The sequence below is a fragment of the Coenobita brevimanus genome, chromosome 64, assembly GCF_032717465.1.
Source record: "Coenobita brevimanus isolate Jiangsu-jjx chromosome 64, ASM3271746v2, whole genome shotgun sequence".
Classification (NCBI taxonomy): Eukaryota; Metazoa; Arthropoda; class Malacostraca; order Decapoda; family Coenobitidae; genus Coenobita; species Coenobita brevimanus.
In genome coordinates this window covers 29,711,181-29,719,166 of record NC_137017.1, presented here as the reverse complement: position 1 = coordinate 29,719,166, position 7,986 = coordinate 29,711,181, and positions in this window count along the sequence as shown.

Genomic DNA, 7,986 nt, shown 5'->3' with positions numbered 1-7,986 from the left:
AAGTAAAACTCAGTGGCATTCTGAATCGGTTAAGTGCAGGCGCTATCAAGCAGAAAAAAGAAAAAAGGGGGAGAAAAAAAAAAAGCAGGTAAAAAACATAATGATGGGCAGGGGAGGGGAAAAGGTGAAATGTTAGATTCATTGTCCAAAATATTGACTGGAAAAAGAAAACCAGAAAAAAAGGGTACTTACCCAGAACAACCCACTGGCAAGACCTCAGCCACAAACTGGAAAATGAACAGTGTTGTAGTCAAAGAATAATAATAATAATAACAGCAAAAAAATATCATTACTTTTATTATTATTAGAAGTAGTAGTAGTATCACGAACAACAAGGAACAAAAAAATGGGAACAATACCGAACTCCGTTAACCAAAGATAACTTAAGTCATCCATCTATCCATCATCCAATCCTGTGTCGCCCCATGAGGAGCGTAGGAACCCGGGGTTAGGCTAGCAGGTCCTGACATTTTAAAGTGACTTGCCTCACTAACCCCTGAGTGGCATTACGTGAGCAATAAACCCAACCATCCTTTGGATATAAACCTGCACAGGCTCAATCCGATTGGAGCACCTTAAATACTCATTAAACTACCAGGCGCCACAATTTGGTTATATGGTTACCACCCAGCGCAGTAAATTGTTTCTTTGTGTACAGGAAACCATTTGGTTTGTCACTCAGTGTAGTCATCCATGGGCAGAAGAAAGAGCAAAGAATGAAGGAAAGAAAAACCGAAGAGGAAGGATGGAAGAGAGGAAAGGGAAGACACCCAAAGCAGCACTACATCGAATGAGTGGATGGTGAGCGCCCCCACCTATCACTTAGTTTTTAATCTACTCAATGCAGTGAGGATATTTGTATTTCATTCCTGCTACCCCCCGCGGGTATTACTCTTATTTGCCTGGGAAAGACCGCTCGCTGTGTTGCTGTTAACGAGGAAATTCTAATTGCTTTATAATCCCAAGGAGCATCATAATATTTTTATGAATAATTAGGATAAAACTTGGATAATGGGAGAAATATGAGAAATTAATGTGTAGCTAAAAGGAAAAAGCCATAATGAAACACACACACACGCACACACGCACGCACGCACGCACACGACATAAAAACCTGAAAGCTCGCCATCTTGAGGTCCACCACTAAAGAGCTTTTCGACACACTGACATTCGGTAAGGTGCTTTATGGTATGGTGGTTGTCATTTATACTTACCAACTCTCTATCATCAAAATTTTACATTCTCTGATATTTTTTACGTACGTCTTAATATTTGGGAATAAAAGAGACGCCAGTCTGTATCAAAACATTATTTTTTTTCTTCCCCAGACCGAAAAAAATCGAAAACGTAATATAATTCTCGCACATCACCAGACACTAAACTTCCATCAATGTCAGTTTCGTTATGAGCCATGTTATTTTCGTTTCCTTTTGCCTGTCGTATTTAATGATGGGTATGTGTAAAAGTGATACTGCTTTCTAGGTCTCCTCGTGGAAACCTCTTATTTCCTCAGTTGCCTTCTTTCTTCTTGCCTCAAACCACTTTCATTTCTTTCACCGATTCGCTTCAAATTTCGCACAACCGTTTCTTGAACAATTATCTCCAAGCAACTTTTTCATATTTTTTATTTTGGCTTTTCATAGGGTTTTGTGGATCAAAACATACACAAAAGGGGGAGTCTGTGTTATGATCTACAGCTGTGTGGAGACCATCCTGCATTCCCTTTTGAAAGTTAGTCTTCTCTCGAGATGAAATTACGAAGAGTAATCTAAGGTTTCTTTTTTAAGGTTTTCATAGCAGCTTTCAGTAAACAATCCTATCTACCTATATATAGCCAGACGCCATTATTCCGTAAGGCGTTGCCGTTTTATTTTTAGTTAGTTGTTGTAACGGGAGGGGCACTAACCCTCCGCCAACCCGCTGGGTGACACGTTTTGGTTATATGGTCACAACCCAGCGCTGTAAATGGTTTTTTGGCATACAGGAAACCATTAGGTTTGTCACTCAATGTAAAGCTACCTGAAAGGAAAGAAGAGTAATAAAAAGTGACAGGAAAGATGAGAGAAATAGGAACACAGGAGGGCAGACACAGAAAAAGAATGATACGGTGAAGGACGAAGTAGGCAGCACTACATCAAGTGAGTGGATGATGGTAGCCACCACCTGCCACCCAGTACACAATATGCGCCTCATCAACTCCTAATTTTTCTGTTCACTTGACTGTATCCACGGCTGCATACCCAGACGTGACTACCACCATACTTGATAACCATCATCTCTCCACACTGACCACCACCGCACAATCACCACATCTAATTATCACCACATTTGACTACCACCACACCCTGCCTACTACCACACCTTTATATCACCATACCTACCACGAAACACAACCACTCACACCTATCAACTGGTAACTACATCTGATTACCACTCTACTTGAATGCCACAAAACCCTCCCTAGTCATTACCACCACACGACTACCGCCACATCTAACCACTACCACACCGAGTTACTACCATCACTCCACACCTGGCTACCATAATACCTGACTACCATCATCACTCCACATCTGACTACCACCATCACTCCACGTCTGACTACTACAATCACTCCACATCTGACTACCACCATCACTCCACATCTGACTACCACCATCACTCCACATCTGACTACCACCATCACTCCACATCTGACTACTACCATCACCCCACACCTGGCTACCACAATACCTGACTACCATTATCACTCCTTATCTGACTACAACCATCACCACATCTGACTACCACCATCAATCCACATCTGACTACCACCATCACTCCACATCTGACTACCACCATCACTCCACATCTGACTACCACCATCACTCCACATCTGACTACTACCATCACTCCACACCTGGCTACCACAATACCTGACTACCATCATCACTCCACATCTGACTACCACCATCACCACATCTGACTACCACCATCACTCCACATCTGACTACCATCATCACTCCACATCTGACTACCACCATCGCTCCACATCTGACTACCACCATCACTCCACATCTGACTACCACCATCGGTCCACATCTGACTACCACCATCACTCCACATCTGACTACCACCATCACTCCATATCTCATTACTACCATTACTCCACACCTGACTAGTAACATCGTTCTATACATGACTGTCAACTTACCTGACTACTACAACACCTGATTACCATCGCACCTGACCACCATCATTCCACACCAGATTACCACCACTCGACACCTTCCACACCAGATTACCACCACTCGACACCTAACAACCAAGATCTCTCAACACCAAATTACCTTCACACCTAATTAACACCATCACTCCACACCAGAACAGCCTACCACGACACCACACACTGATCTAACACCATCTTTACACACCTGACTAACACCACACTTGTATACCACACCTCCCAGTGCACTCCCTCATTCCCACACACCTAACTGCCTCTTACACGGCTGAATATAACTTCACAAAAATCTAAGTACATTTTCCTCTCACTTCTTTTTCCATGTCAACACTCTTGTTTGTATCAAAAATTTCTTATCGCCATATTCTCTACGGCTACAGGTACCGGTACTCTTATTAACTCTCTCAGGAGTGAGGCAATTCTGGTACTATATTTCAGGTAACGGGACGATTTTATTCAAATGTGTCAGTCATTCAATCCTGTGAAGTCATGACTGTCATTATTAACTGGCATGTTTGGGAAAAACCCTAGTATTCTATTCCAACCAACGCCAGACAATTTTATTCAGCCGTACATGAGTTATGGGAGCCTGGTCGTGCCAAACCTAACTGCAAATCTTTCCCTATAACAATCAAAGATTACACTGTTATTAGACAGAGTTAAATATGAAGCTACAATCAATAATTCTTTTCCACTGTCTAGAAACTCTGTCAAAATATAATAAGCTCTGACTGACTAAATATTATTAAGGCGCATTGGAAGGGCCGTAATCTCGTCCTATTTATTTCAAATTCCAATCATGTAAAGGAATTATTCACTGCAGCAGTATTGTAATTGTCAACTCTCCGAAGACGGTACGGTTTTTAAAGTGTGTGTGTGTGTGTGTGTGTGTGTGTGTGTGTGTGTGTGTGTGTGTGTGTGTGTGTGTGTGTGTGTGTGTGTGTGTGTGTGTGTCACCAGACGATTTCACTGTCCTTCAACGTTAACTTTAAACTAGAGTATGTACAGGCTACAAAGTCCATCCTATTCCTCTGACGATGAAAAATATCAAAAATTCACTCTAGTTGTTCCCCAGCGGATTTATTGAGCATCAACATGACCTATGGCTACCGCATGCAAAGGTTAAAATCCTATTCAAATTTTACTGCTGCACACAAGCCGCTCTCCCCTGCCAATGCCCCTTTCCCATGCCAATAACTCACTTGTATTCATTTGCCCCGCCAATACTGACGTGTAACTGTATTCACCGTTCACTTTGTTTATGGTGCTGGAGAGGGATGCCTTCATGTGGTGGCACTTATATGAATGGGTGGATCACCTGCCTGGTTATACAAACTCCCTTCAGCTACTTCCCTAACGCTCGAATGAAGGATGACGGACTGCGGATGGATAATGTCAATTTACTGTCCACAGGGCTCACACTTCACATGACCCTGGGCTACAAGGACAACCACCAGCTACTATACTAACCAACAACCAATAATACAACTAACTACTACTACTACTACTACTACTACTACTACCATCACTATCACTACTACTGCTACTACTACTACTGTTACTACTGACGGTACGTTTATCAATGGACCTCCTGGCTGGTTTCATTATGACGTAGAGTCCGGGATACAACTACTAATATTCGGCTGAGTCTACTTCACACCTAAGGCATGTTCTTCCCTTTCTTCCCTTATTCCTTTTATCAACGAGTATCATCTATGGGCAAAGAAACACACCAAACCTCTCTCAGTTCAGTAGTATTAGCCAGCGAAGGAAAGAGACGAGCAGATGAGGTAGAAATTAACGAAACTTTTGTCACCGAGTGTTCTTTCGGTATCTCACTCTTTGCTGGCTGTGAGGCTTATACTTGAACATGCCTGACTTTAATGATCCAGTGTGTGTGTGTGTGTGTGTGTGTGTGTGTGTGTGTGTGTGTGTGTGTGTGTGTGTGTGTGTGTGTGTGTGTGTGTGTGTGTGTGTGTGTGTGTGTGTGTGTCTCTCTCTCTCTCTCTCTCTCTCTCTCTCTCAGGGCACTCTGAATTCTGGTAGCTTTGTAAACTACGAAAAATGACCATCTATCACAGTCTTGCGGCGTCATGAACGCAAACAAATAGTCTACAGCGTTTATGTGATGACTAAACTTGTATTACCTTAACTTGGTCTAAAACTGCCACCTCGCCAATTTCAGTTCCCAGTTTTAGCAATGGATTACCACTAAAATAATTGTTCTAGTCATAAAGAAGTGCTCCAGAATCAATGTAGAGCCACAACTAATGAGGCCACTGAGTTACATGATACAGGCTGCAAAAGGACTAAAATCTGGAACAGGCTAAAGTGAAAAGAGTATAGAAATCAAAATGGTTGGTCTCTTAGTTACTGATACGATGCTCTAAGGTCAGTTAGACATAGGTATTGTACTGCCAAATAATCAGATCCGTGGGCCTTCCGTGCCTTCTCCTCACTGCTGGATCAAAGATGCTTGAGCGGGAGACGTAATGGACAAAGGTTCAATATTTCACTCAGATTTTTTTTTAACTCATGATGAACAGAGGAAGGAAAAAGAAACTACACAGAAAATGAGCGATGAGTGATAATATGTACCTCAGTCCACTATGTCACATTCAAGCGTCTAAATCCAGTGATGAAACAGAGACAGAGGAGCCGAACGGACTTCATTATTTGACTGTACAGTACAAGGGACCACGTCTTCATGCTCAGGTATTAGAATTTCATATGTCACTTATCATGAAGGGAGAGCAGCAGTAGTTAAAAAAAAAAAAAAAAAAAAAAATAGGGAGTGGGGGCTCTCATCTACATGTGAACTCACCCAGCAGAGAACTGTGTGTGTGTGTGTGTGTGTGTGTGTGTGTGTGTGTGTGTGTGTGTGTGGTAACATGTGAAGGATCATTAGCTCTCCCGAAAGCTGACTGATGCTGAAAACAGAGTGGAAATAATCGGAAGAGATTTAGCAAGGGAGAAGGTGATGCAATGCCTGTATACTAAACTGACTGAGCTGACATTGATCACTGGGTTACAGTCCTTTTACCTCATCTATGCCCAGTGTTTTGTCCAGTTGCAGCTTACTTTACGCTGATTAATGGTAAGACAACATTTTAGCTCTTTATCACTTACATTGCATCTCTTCGTAACTAACATCAAGTTATAGTATTATTCTCTTGTTACAACTAGGCATTCAAGACATTGGGTAATTTCTTCATATAAAGTCCCTGTTTTTCATCGGAACAACTTTGCGTAGCGCACCAGGAGACTTTTACGATATATATATATATATATATATATATATATATATATATATTGAGACACACACACACACACACACACACACACACACACACACACGAAGACAGAGACGGAGAAAGGAGAGACTAAGAAAAGGGGGTGACACTTCGCCGATGTGAGATACGCCGTGAAATATGACCGAGAGAGAGACGAAGTGAGATCAATGGAGTGATAAAGCAGGAATTATGTGCGAGAGATGAATAAGGAGAGAGTGAGATAAGGGAATGAAATTGAAAGGACCGGGTAAGTTGCGATCCGGGAACAGATGGAAATTTTAAACATGAAAATGGTTGTGGGGAGAACGAACAGAGAAAGACACCAGGATGAAAAATGAAAGAAGAACGACTACGAAACGTGAAGAAAAGGGGAAGAAGGAAGGATGCAAAAACGAAGCCAGGGAAGACGAAGAGAGTCAAAATACAATTACACGGAGGCATGAAGGAGAGAATTGGGAGAGGAATAAAAGAGACAGGAAGAAGAAAGGCGGAGGAAAGGGGGAGGAATCTGCATGAAAGCGGCAGGGTTGTGACTGTGAGAGAAGCTTGGTGGTGATTGTGATGACGGAGAGGAAAGGAAGTGATTGTTAGGAAGAAAGGTGGCGGCTGTGAGACTAGGAGGTGATTGTGAATGATTGTGAAAGTGGGGAAAGAAGTGACTGTTTGGGAAGAAGGCAGGCGGTTGTGAAAGAGGCTCGGCAGTGATTGTGAATGACAGTGAAGGAGGGAAGGAGGTGATTGTTAGGGAAGAAGGGAGGTGGTTGTGAAAGACGGAGGTAATTGTGAGTCAAGGAGATGAGTGTGACATGCAGGGAGAAGCTTATGAGGAAGGCAGGGGAAAGATTATGAGGGATGCAGGGAGATTAAAATAAGGGTGGCTAGTGCGTGACTGAGAGGTTAAGTGACTGTGTGGAAGGCAGGGAGATCCTTGTCACGGAGGTGACTGTGAGAGACAAGCAGATAATTGTGAGGGGTTAGGAGAATGATTTTAAAAAAGATAGAAAGCTACTGTGAGAGGCAAAAAGGGTATTGTGAGACGGTCACGGGGGTAACTGTGAGAGGGGCAAGGAGGTGATGTGAGTATGAGAAGCAGAACGTTGATTATGAGAGGCAGGAGATGACTGTGAGACTTAAGGAAATGATTGTGAGGTAGGTAGGTGATGGAGAGGCAGGGAGATGACTGTGAAAGACAAGAGGAAAATGAGAGAGAGAGAGAGAGAGAGAGAAAACTATGAGATGCCTGGAAGTGGTTATGGATGGTTGTGATGAAATGGGGGAATTTAGACAAACAAAGAAGCTGGGAATGTGAATGAAATAAACAGGGAAGTGACTGAGGATGGGCGGTGAATATAAAAATACTGAGGTGAGTGTATGAATAACGGCGATGACTGTGACTGAGTGTAAGAAACGTAGAGATATGACTGAGGAATTACGAGAGAGGGTGCTTCAACTGTGAGAGATGTATGGAAG